Genomic DNA, 12,399 nt, shown 5'->3' on the forward strand with positions numbered 1-12,399 from the left:
CCATCAGCATGAGAAAATCTCCTTTGATGCTTGCCTTATACATATCTATATTCCACAGTCCTGCTAGAAACACATTTCTGAAATGAGTTTGAATATGCAGCTCACTTACTTTAAAGCATTTCAAGAATTATCAAAGCTTGTAACAATGGTCATTAAATTTTTGTACCACAATGCACCTAGAAGATGAAAATTGACAGTTTAAAGAATAGTTGGAAACAGAAACTCTTTTTATGTCCCTTAATTTACTTTAAGAATTCATGAGATAGGCCCTGGCCGGTTGGCTCAGTGGTAGAGCGTCGGCCTTGCGTGTGGAGGTCCCGGGTTCGATTCCCGGCCAGGGCACACAGGACAGGCACCCATCTGCTTCTCCACCCCTCCCCCTCTCCTTCCTCTCTGTCTCTCTCTTCTCCTCCCGCAGCCGAGGCTCCATTGGAGCAAAAGATGGCCCAGGCACTGGGGATGGCTCCTTGGCCTCTGCCCCAGGCGCTAGAGTGGCTCTGGTCGTGACAGAACAACGCCCCGGATGGTTTCAGAAAATGTTTGCAAGTATTACAGTTCTTGTTTCTTTAGCAGGATCTATCACTATCCATTCTTTGTTCCTTTTGACCATAGATACCACTTTAGCATGTTTAATTTTCTCACCTAATATATAATGAACAAAACCTTTATTTTTAAAGATCTGAGCCCTTAGTGTTTTTTACTGCATTGTATACTTTTAGATTTCCCTTTATATTAATTGATGTTCATTAAAAACACTAGGAGTGATTCATAAGATCCTTTGGATTACAGAAATAGTCCTTTTTCACACATTTATATCACCAAAATATATAGAATAGATGCTACTTCTTGTCAATAGGTCAAATTAACAAGATGCCATTAATGTAATAGGACATAAAATTGCCTATGTATTCTTCTATTTTACATTGCTTATTTAATCATACCATTGAGAAAAGAGAACTTATTTTAATAGCCATATTTCTGGTCTTGATAAATTATGTACATGTAACAGACACTATAGTAGTTTTTAATGATTCTAGTGTTTCTCATTTACTGAAATTTCTATCACATAATAAATATTTTCTTTACAGTATTACAGTCTAATTATTTGTATTTCTTTACCACATTCTGTAGCTGAGTTAATTTAATATAGTCCTTAGTTCAGTAAAGATTTCAGCCAACTCTGATTTCTATTAGAAGTACTTTTAGATTTTTGATCTAACACATTGGATAGAGAATTTTCAGGATATTCACACATCAATAAATATGAATTACTATTGTATTTTTATATGACTTCCCTAGTATTTTTCCACATAAATATTCCCGAGTTTACTACTCATGAACATCAATAAAGTCTTATAAATATTTTCATAGATAATTTTTCTACTACCCAGTCAATCTTTATACCTGTTTCCATGAATGATGATGGGATCTGAGTCTTCAGTTATAATCTACAGGCAATGAGGAGTAGTAGCCTAGTAGATGGAGAATATTGCTTTCCTCTAGCTAGGCAGTGACTCCAAAAAAAGCTAATGACTTACTCTGCTGGGACCAGAGCCTCAGTCAATTAAGATTCATAACAGTTAGAATTCACCCAAATTACTATATTTTAATTTTTAAAAATTTATACACTTTCTATAAAGCTCTGACTTTCACTTAACAGTCACGGCAAACCTATTATTAATTTGACTAACTAAAGCAAACTACAGGAGGAAAATAATTTTTACCTAATTTTAGACCAGAGGTCCCCAAACTACGGCCTGGGGGCCGCATGCGGCCCCCTGAGTCCATTTATCCGGCCCCCGCTGCACTTCCGGAAGGGGCACCTCTTTCATTGGTGATCAGTGAGAGGAGCATAGTTCTCATTGAAATACTGGTCAGTTTGTTGATTTAAATTTACTTGTTCTTTATTTTAAATATTGTATTTGTTCCCGTTTTGTTTTTTTACTTTAAAATAAGATATGTGCAGTGTGCATAGGGATTTGTTCATAGTTTTTTTTTATAGTCTGGCCCTCCAACGGTCTGAGGGACAATGAACTGGCCCCCTGTGTAAAAAGTTTGGGGACCCCTGTTTTAGACTATAGTAGCCCTGTGGCTATAAAATATATTTTTTAATATTTTTACATACTAGTTATATATACCTCTCTCATCTTCTGACCATGCCTTTATCAGAAAATTGAAATTCTGAGATGTGTATTGTTGTCTGTAGCTTCCTATTTAATAATACTGTCAAAAGCAACTATCTATAGCCCCAGCCAACCCATGCTCCATTTCTAATATGCTTTTGCTATCATGATATAAACTTAAAGGTGTCATTGGTATCTTGCCCTTTGTTTAAATCTTGTTCCAAGTGATTATAAGTAGATTATTCAACTAAATCTTTTGCCACTTTATAACATCAACCACCCTGATAATAAGGCAGTGGTTCTCAAACTTTTTGAAGTTCGGGAGCATTTAAAATCTTACAAATAATTGTAGGTGCACTATATACGAATTTCTGAGAAATATGTTATAATAATTAAATGAAATATTAAAAAATATATAAAGTCCAAGTGTGCTTTTATGGTAATGAAATGAAATAAATACCAAAAAATTAAATTTATTCTCACATTAAAATACATTTTTATGTTAAATATTTTGAGTTATGCTTTTTAGAATTCATAAAAAAGAGGGGTTAAAAATAAATAAACAACAAAAAAGTTATTGTTTTATATATATAAATACATTCTTAATAAGATTTAGTAAATTCGGCAGGTCCTGGCATGAATGTGTTAAGTTTTTTTATTCTTGTGTTTATGAGAAACATGAGCCTGATGTGTCCTAATGATTTCTTCAATGTTTGGGCATCTATTTGAAAGGCAAATTCTCATTTCCTCATCAATACATTGAAGAATTCCTATCTTTTTACTCTTAATTGTGTTGAATGCAGAAAACCCCCACCATACATATCATCTTAACTTTACACCAAACAAAGGATAGAAGAAACTTGCCGCCAGTCTTTCCAGGGAACATGGGGGGTAGTGTAAACAATCCAGCACCACAGCTTAACAGCCTTTTGCAACCTAATCAGGCAATGAGGTGGGGGACTGGGCAGACTGTCAGCTTATAGCCAATTCCCCACCCATCTGTCCCCCAAAAATCTAAACTCCAAAAACCCTATCAGTTTTTTGGTCCCCAACAGGCACATATTTCTCTGGAATACCATACGGTGCACCTGGAAATCTTCTAGGGCGCACAGTGAGCCCTGGCACACACACTGAGAACCACTGTTAAGGTCACCACAATATTCTGATTGGTCAGAAAATCAATCCCAGGTTTCTATCTATAAAAGTTAATTTCTTCTATTGTATAGCATATCTATTAGGAAAACCACGATATTCTTTTATTTTCCCCCCTCTGATGAGAAGTGGGGAGGAAGAGAGACAGACTTCTGCTTGCGTCTGACAGGGGATCCACCCGGCATGCCCACCAGGGGGCAATACTCTACCCATCTGAGTCATTGCTCTGTTGTACCCAGAGCCATTCTAGCACCTAAGGCAGAGGCCATGGAGCCATCTTCAGCACCTGGGCCAGCTTTGCTCCAGGGGAGCATTGGCTGTGGGAGGAGAAGAGAGAGAGACAGAGAGAAAGGTGAAGGGGAAGGGTAGTGAAGCAGATGAGCACTTCTCCTGTGTGCCTGGTCAGGAATTGAACCCAGGACTTCCACATGCCATGCTGATGCTCTACCTAACACTGAGCCAACTGGCCTGGGCCAACCACAGTATTCTTAATCGTTAGAAATAAAAAGTGTCTGTGGGAGATAATAACTGCATTGTTTTTTTTCGTTTGTTTTGTTGGTTTTTTGGGGTTTTTTTTTTTTTTTGTATTTTTCTGAAGTTGGAAACGGGGAGGCAGTCAGACAGACTCCCGCATGAGCCTGACCGAGACCCACCCGGCATGCCCACCAGGGAGCAATGCTCTGCCCATCTGGGACGTTGCTCTGTTGCAACCAGAGCCATTCTAGCACCTGAGGCAGAGGCCATGTAGCCATCCTCAGTGCCCAGGCCAACTTTGCTCCAATGGAGCCCTGGCTGCGGGAGGAGAGGAGAGAGACAGAGAGGAAGGAGAGGGGGAGGGGTGGAGAAGCAGATGGGCGCTTCTCCTGTGTGCCCTGGCTGGGAATCGAACCCGGGACTCCTGCACGCCAGGCCGACGCTCTACCACTGAAACCAGCCAGGGCCAGTTGTTTTTGCTTTCCAAGTCTGATGAGAATCTTTCTCACTTTTAAAACCCAAACACCATATCCCTAATTACAAGGGGCTCTGGGAAATGCACAGCTTTCTAGCTAATATAAAAAAGAGAACTTGATAGAAAGGGTAGTAACAGATACCAAGACAAATAAACAATATTTGTGCAATTTCACTATTCCCAAGTATCTCAGTGGCTTTAAAATTCATCCTTTTTTTTTTTTTTTTTTTTTTTTAGTAACCAGCATAATCCTATATGGTCTGGCCAAATACTGTTTTTCTGACCTCTCCTAATACCCTCTTTTTGCTTCATCTACTGCAACAACTCTGTTCTTTGATATTATTAAAACAGGATAAAAAATTTCTCTACTCAAGATTTTGAAGATACCTTTCCTCTCTCCTTTTAATATAGTCCCTAAGCTATACTGTAATTTCCCCCCTCATTTCTTTCTGTCTTCTACTCAAATGTTACCTATCAGTTAGGTTATCCTTAACTTCCAGTAGAAAATGATAATTCACCTCATCACACTCTTATGTTCTTATGTGGCTTTATGTTTTAAAACAGAAATTATAAAAAGCTGATATAGTATTATGCATTTAAAATGTATGTCTGTTTTTTGACTGTTCCTTTTTCTTGGAAAATAAATTCTATAAGGGTAATATTTTATCTATTTTACTGTTATACTGTCAATGCCTAGGATGGTGCCTGTTAGACTAAAATTCACTGATAAATATTTGGTGAATAAATGAATGAATGAAATGCCATGCCTTTGTATGTATTTGTCTTCTTATATGAAAAGCTTATTTTCTTCCTCTGTCTCCCAATGTGTAACCAAGCTTCAATGCTCACCTTACATCCATCCCCTTTTAGTTTCCTTTTTTAATATACAATCTTTTCTTCTTAGAAACCTAATTTTTTCATAGTCTGCCTGTATCACTCATGCTATATTCTTTACATATATGAATATATTGTAAATATACTGCAAGGTTTATTTCTTTTATTTCACGAACGCATGAAACTTTAAATTTTGGACACTGTTGTTTTTTTGTTTTTTTATTTATTTATTTTATTTATTCATTTTAGAGAGGAGAGGGAGAGACAGAGAGAGAGAAGGGGGAGAGGAGCTGGAAGGATCAACTCCTATATGTGCCTTAACCAGGCAAGCCCAGGGTTTCGAACCGGTGACCTCAGCATTTCCAGGTCGACACTTTATCCACTGTGCCACCACAGGTCAGGCAACACTGTTGTTTTAAAGAATACATTTCATGGTGAAGTAGTTTTATAAATAAGCAAGTCATATATTCATCTTTAAAGGGTTTGGATTTGTGCACCTAAGAAGAGCAAGTCTTTATTGATTAATCACTATGAGCCTGTATTGCTCCAAGCACTTTATATGTTCTTTCACATGTCATCATAGTGGTTACCTTAAAAGATAGATTCCACTTTTGTTTCTGATATTATAGTTAATAAGTTGTGGGACAGAACTCTTAAATAAATAAAAACAAAACTGCTCCACAAGCAAGTCTTAAACATAGATCCAAAACTGAACCAGGTTACCTGGAAATGAAGTTCACACTCCACCACTATAAAGCACATTATTTCACTCTCAAATGTAACATATTTCTATACATTAATTAATTTAAAATTACTTTGTGGATAGAGTTTTGTAAAGAATAGTACATGTTTTAACAACTATACAATTATAAAGACTCTCTGACAGTCTTACAGTGCTCTTCCTCCAGGAATGCTGTTTCATGAAATTGAAAAGGCCAGGCATGCTGACACAGGTGGTTGAGGACAGAGAGGTACCATGTCATTTGATTACACTCAGGGTGAGGGACAAGGTAAACACACACAACAAATGCAATGCACTCGGCTGGTAAAGAACAAAGACACATCACACCAGTCACTGATTTAAAACTTATATAATACCTTGTTATTAATTTAGTTACATATATGTATTTAAAATTCTATATTATACTGTACATGATAACATATATCTTGCCTTCAATATATTTTCTCTGTGTATGTGAATGTAGATTTGTGTATGTAGATTTGTATATATATATATGTCTATATATATATCTAGATAGATAGATAGATGATAGATAGACAGACGGATAGATAGATATAGATACACACACACATCCACACACAATTATATTTATCAATTTTTTATAGCCATCTACTCTGTCAAAGTCATGGCCACACCAAATTATCTTTAAACCATTTACTGCAGTTCCTTGAAACATCTGATCTTTTAGTTCATAAATGTTTGAGGTACAAAATTCAAGTTATTTAAAAATTTTCATCAGAAAAGTTAATCCTAACCACAGGTATCTATTAACATAAGAACATCTATCCTACGCACACCTATTCATGATCTCCACATGTATTCCCATTTTAAATTTTATTAAAAACTTGTTTGGCCCTGGCCGGTTTGCTCAGTGGTAGAGCGTCGGCCTGGCGTGCAGAAGTCCTGGGTTCGATTACCGGACAGGGCACACAGGAGAAGCACCCATCTGCTTCTCCACCCCTCCCCCTCTCCTTCCTCTCTGTCTCTCTCTTCACCTCCCGCAGCGAGGCTCCATTGGAGCAAAGATGGCCCGGGCGCTGGGGATGGCTCCTTGGCCTCTGCCCCAGGTGCTAGAGTGGCTCTGGTCGTAACAGAGCGACGCCCCGGAGGGGCAGAGCATCGCCCCCTGGTGGGCAGAGTGTCGACCCCTGGTGGGCGTGCCAGGTGGATCCTGGTCGGGAGCATGTGAGAGTCTGTCTGACTGTCTCTCCCCATTTCCAACTTCAGAAAAATACAAAAACAAAACAAAACAAAAACTTGTTTACAATTAAGCAACTATGAGACCATATTACTGGAAATAAGTGTTAAATCTGTGTAAAATTTGTTAGGCTATATTTTTATTGTGATATAAATCAGATACATGATACTGTATTAAGCATTACATATTAATGTACACTAAACAGTAAACACTCATTAGGTGAACACTAGACAGACTTCAAATACAATGAGCATATTATTAAACAGTGTTGCAAAATGATTAGATAAATCCATTGCACCTAGTAATAAACAGGATGACAATTTTAGTTTTGCTCATATCCTAACAGATTAAAAAGAAACGGTTTCTTTAAGTGGAATATACCTAGAATGACTGCTTCCCTGTCTCAAGGTAATTTTCTGAATCAAGTCATGGATCAGTTCCCAAAGAGGTGAGAAATACATCCTGCTAAAAAGTAAAGTCAAATGATTGCATGTTACAACTAAGGATGATTTCCATCACCTCAGTTAGCCAACTTCTTTCTATGAAAAGTAAATAAGCAGAGACAGTACACCTGATCTATTATTAAGAAAGGAATTGTGAAAGAATGGGTGGAGTGTTGGCAAGAGAACTCTAAGCAAGTAATGACAAATTAATTTTTTTACCCCATCAATACATTATACACCATTGAATGAAAATACTTTTGCAAGTTACTTTCAAATTCCTTGAGGATCTTGTGGAACTTTGCAGAAAGATCCCTTTATGACTAGTGGTGTACTTTTTAAAAATTTTTTATTTGTAATTATAGCTTTGATGCCAGCATGTGGTGGGTGTGATATCAGCATTCTATTTTTTCAGTGCATTTCTTGAGCAATCTCCCTGTGCCCTATTTCTATGCCAGGCTCCAATCACCCTTACAGCACCCACTCTTTTTTTTTTTTACAGAGACAGAGAGAGAGTCAGAGAGAGGGATAGACAGGGACAGACAGACAGGAATGGAGAGTTGAGAAGCATCAATCATTAGTTTTTTGTTGCACATTGCGACACCTTAGTTGTTCATTGATTGCTTTCTCATATGTGCCTTGACTGCGGGCCTTCAGTAGACCGAGTAGCCCCTTGCTCGAGCCAGCGACCTTGGGTCCAAGCTGGTGAGCTTTTGCTTAAACCAGATGAGCTCACGCTCAACCTGGCAACCTCGGGGTCTCGAACCTGGGTCCTCAGCATCCCAGTCCAACACTCTATCCACTGTGCCACCGCCTGGTCAGGCCAGCACCCACTCTTAGAGCAAACTTAGACTTTACCCCCAAAGACAAGTGTGACAGAGTTAATCTAATGTTACTCTTTATTACACCTTTGAAAGTATGAATCTGATGTTATTTTTAAAAATAAACTACAGGCATACCTTTGAGATATTGCAGGTTTAGTTCCAGACCACCCCAATGAAATATCACAACAAAATAAATATTGCACAAATTTTTTGGTTTTCCTGTGCACATGAAGGCTTTTGTTTATAATATACTGTAGTCTATTATGTGTGCAATAGTCTTGTGTCTAAAAGAAATGTAAAAAATCTTAAACAATTCTTTAATACTAAAAAATTTTAATCCTCATCTGAGCTTCCAGCCAGTTCTAAATATTTTGCTGGTGGAGGATCTTGCCTGATGTTGATAATTGCTGGCTGATCAGGGTGGTGGCTGACAGTCGGGGTGGCTGTGTCAATTTCTTAAAATGAGACAATAGAGTTTGCCACATCAATTGACTCTCTCTTTCACAAATGATTTCTCTATAGTGTGTGATGCTGTTGGTGGCATTTTACCCACAGTATAACTTCTTTCAAAACTGGAGTCAGTCTTCTCAAGCCTTGCCACTGCTATTCTAAATTTTTTGTTGTCATTTCAATAGTCTTTGCAGCATCCTCTCCAGTAGTTTTCATCTCAGAAAACCACTCTCTTTGCTCATCCATAAGAAGCAACTCCTCATTCATTAGAGTTTTATTATGAGACTGCGACAATTCAGTCACATCTTTAGGCTTCACGTTGAATTGTTTCTCTTGTTATTTTCTACCGTATCTTCAGTTACTTTCTCCACTGAACTGGATCACATGACAAATGTAATAATAATGAAAACATTTGAAAAACTTACCAACATGTGACAGACAGAGTGAACAACTGATACCAGAAAAATAAAACCAATAGATTTGTTCTATGTGACAGGGTTACCACAAACCTTCAATTTGTAAATACAAACAAACGCAGCATCAATGATGCACAGAAATTAAGCAAAGCACAATCAAATGAGATGTGCTTGTAATTGCTTCTTAAATAAAGCACAATTCTAGAATGTAAAGACATGCTTTCCATGTTTTTATATTTGTTTTTTCATTCAAAGTTCTTTATCAGAATCAGTCTGTATTTAAACCTCTTGCCAGGTCACTTTCCTTCCAGTCTCTCCCATTTTCTTCAGGCAGTCTACATGTGTTTGCTAAACTCATCCCCCTGGGCTGTCTGCTGGAGTCTTATTAGTGTAGTTTGTTTCGTTGTTATTCCCTAGAGATGCATCTCAAGTAAACTAGGCAGGACCTCTAGGAGGTCTCTGAGACACTGGTAATGAATGTAGTTGCCTTCAGGCCATTCAGAATTGTTTCATTCTTTCCTGTTAAACTCAACCCAAAGGCTAAAAAATGAGAGAAACTACTGGCTTTGCCAGAAGTAGGGTTCCTTATAGTTTCTCTGATCTGGAGAAATACGGTTAATGCCATACTTAAGAAGCCATTTTTCCCAGTCTCGGAAGTTCCGACCTTTAATCAAAGCCCATCCTCCCTGACTAGCAGAACTCTTACTCCCTGCATTTATCTACATATGCATATTTATACCTATAATATTCCATCTCTACCATGCTTCTTATAAATGCATTTAAAACTTATTTCTTTAATTTAAAGGGATATGAACTTTATTAGTAGCACAATTTTTATCTAAGAAGTGATATCTCTTTTCCAGAAGTGATATGTCACTGATGTTTGGGAGTTAGAGACCCAACCTGGTTTTGCTGGCATGACTTATGATATCTTGAAGAACTCATTTCTCTACTCTTGACCTTCAATGTTTTCCTGGCTGATCAAATGAAGAAATTGGATTTGGTTAATCTCTAAAATCCTTTCTCGATTGAATATTCACCGAACTGAAGAAACTGAAATGTCTCACTAATCTTGTTTAGCAAAAGTGTTTAAGAAAAGATATTTTAGGGTGGGAAATCCCTCTGAAAAAAATTAAAATTCCACTAAGCTAAAATAGTTTTATCATGTACAGTGTCAAGAATTTCTGGCTAATTAAAATGAATGTCCAATTAAAAAAATAAAATTTAACCATGGTCAAAAATATTAATAATCATCAATTTATTTAAGTTTCTAAAATTATTTCTACCCTGAAATTACATGTAATTTTTAGAAATTTAAGTCCCATTTAAAATAGAATAAATATTTTAATTGAAATTCTTTTGTTACATTAACTAGTAACATCCCAGACAATTATATTCTCTATTTAAAATTGTAAAACCAGGAGCCACGGCCATCATCACAGCCTCCTGGCCTGTACAGGTTCACATTTAATTCGGACATACGGTAATGGAACAACGAAGCCAAGAACTGGTGAGCCATTAGCTTTAATCCTAGCTTGCACCCACCGGGCAAAAAATACACACAATGGGAAAACACGTCCCTTTCCATTCAGGATTCCCAAAGTCACTGACTCATCCAAGTTTTCCTAGAATCAAAGGTTTCTATCTCACCAGCCTTATTCACCTCTGTTCCCCATCTCCTTCTGTAAAGCCAGCAGCCAGGGCCACCATCACAGCAGCCCAGCCCATGCAGATTCGCATTGGATTCGGACAGTCAGTAAAGAAACAACGGAGCCAAAAACTGATGGGCTGTCATCTTTAATTCTAGCTTGCACCCGGCGGGCAAGTAAAAACACACACTGGGCTCCAAAACCCACTCACATTCAATGCTCATAAAGCTACTGACTTAATCCGAGTTCTCCTAGAATCAAAGGTTTCTAGCTCACCAGACTTATTCACCTCTGTTCCCCATCTCCTTCCTTCTCCCTGCACAAACTCTGCAGTAACTGGCTTCTCACTCAACACTCCGCCTTGGCTGCTTCTTCTGGCCTCCTCCACGTGGCCTTTCTCTGCTCTGGTCTCTAACACTAATCTCAGGAACCAAGAGAGCAAGCTCCCGTTCTGCCCCTATTTTATAGTGTAGAAACCCAAACCTTTAATCCAATATACAAAATAGGGAAGTCTCTAATACAAAGTCACTTCTTTGAGACATAATTGGATTGTAGCACCCCATTTCAAAAAGGGTGGGAAAGGCTTAATCCCAAAACCAAGCCCCAGGCTACAAGGATTCTGCTTGCCCACAACCCGCCCCCAACACACATTAATATCACCTGGGCGACAGCCTTCATGTGGGCAGCGCCATCTTTAACAAAGTGAGCATAATATATTTTATCTGCCCAACACCTTCTCTCTACACAAACTCTGCACAAACTGGCTTCTCCTTCAGAATTTCGCCATCTTGGCTGCTTCTCCTCTCTTCCACATGACCTTTCTTTGCTCTCCTCCTGCATGGGCTCCTCTGCCCCATTTTATAGTGTAAAAATCAAAACCTTTAATCCAATACACAAACAAGGAAGTCTCTGATGCAAAATCACTTATCTGAGGCATAGTAGGATTCCTCATGAGAGTGCACCAGGCCACATCATGCAACAGTCAAGGGTGTGGGGAAAAGCTTAGTTTTGAAAAGATTTCAGGATTAAAAAGGTGGGAAAGGCTTAAGCCTTAGGCTATGATAACCCTGCTTGCTTATAGCTGTCTCCCACACCCAATGCAAACTATAAGTGAGTAAACATATATATTATATTTACAAACTTATTTGACCAACAAAAATCATCTGGAAAACTGACCCAATCTCAACTGCAACAACTAAGTGGAATATTTTTTTAGCTACTATGTCTGTCAAGTACATTATTTCTATAGGCCACAAGGGAACATTTAAGCATAAGTCATTGCATCAAATTTTATCTATTCTCTGAGTTCCTACTCAAAGCATTTAAATGACTTTTCTCATGTAATTTTTTTAATTCTTAATGTTTTATTAATAAATAATATTTTTATGTTAGATTATTGTAAAGCCAGGAGCCGCCATCGGGGCCATTCACATGCAGGTTCGAATTGGATTTGGACAGTCGGCAAAGAAACAGCGGAGCCAAAAACTGATGGGCCATAGTCTTTAATTCTAGCTTGCACCCGGCGGGCAAGTAAAAATACACACTGGGCTCCAAAACCCACTCACATTCATTGCTCACAAAGCTACTGACTTATCCAAGTTTCCTAGAATCAAAGGGTTCTA

The 12,399-nt window shown here is 38.0% G+C and overlaps 1 non-coding gene across 1 annotated transcript; it reads left to right on the top strand.

Moving 5' to 3' along the window:
- Nucleotides 1–266: 266 nt before the first annotated feature.
- On the top strand, nt 267–342 carry TRNAA-UGC (transfer RNA alanine (anticodon UGC)). Its single transcript has one exon. It is a non-coding gene; the product is annotated as a tRNA-Ala (tRNA).
- Nucleotides 343–12,399: the final 12,057 nt, after the last annotated feature.

This window comes from Saccopteryx bilineata, chromosome 1, assembly GCF_036850765.1.
Source record: "Saccopteryx bilineata isolate mSacBil1 chromosome 1, mSacBil1_pri_phased_curated, whole genome shotgun sequence".
NCBI classification, from domain to species: Eukaryota; Metazoa; Chordata; class Mammalia; order Chiroptera; family Emballonuridae; genus Saccopteryx; species Saccopteryx bilineata.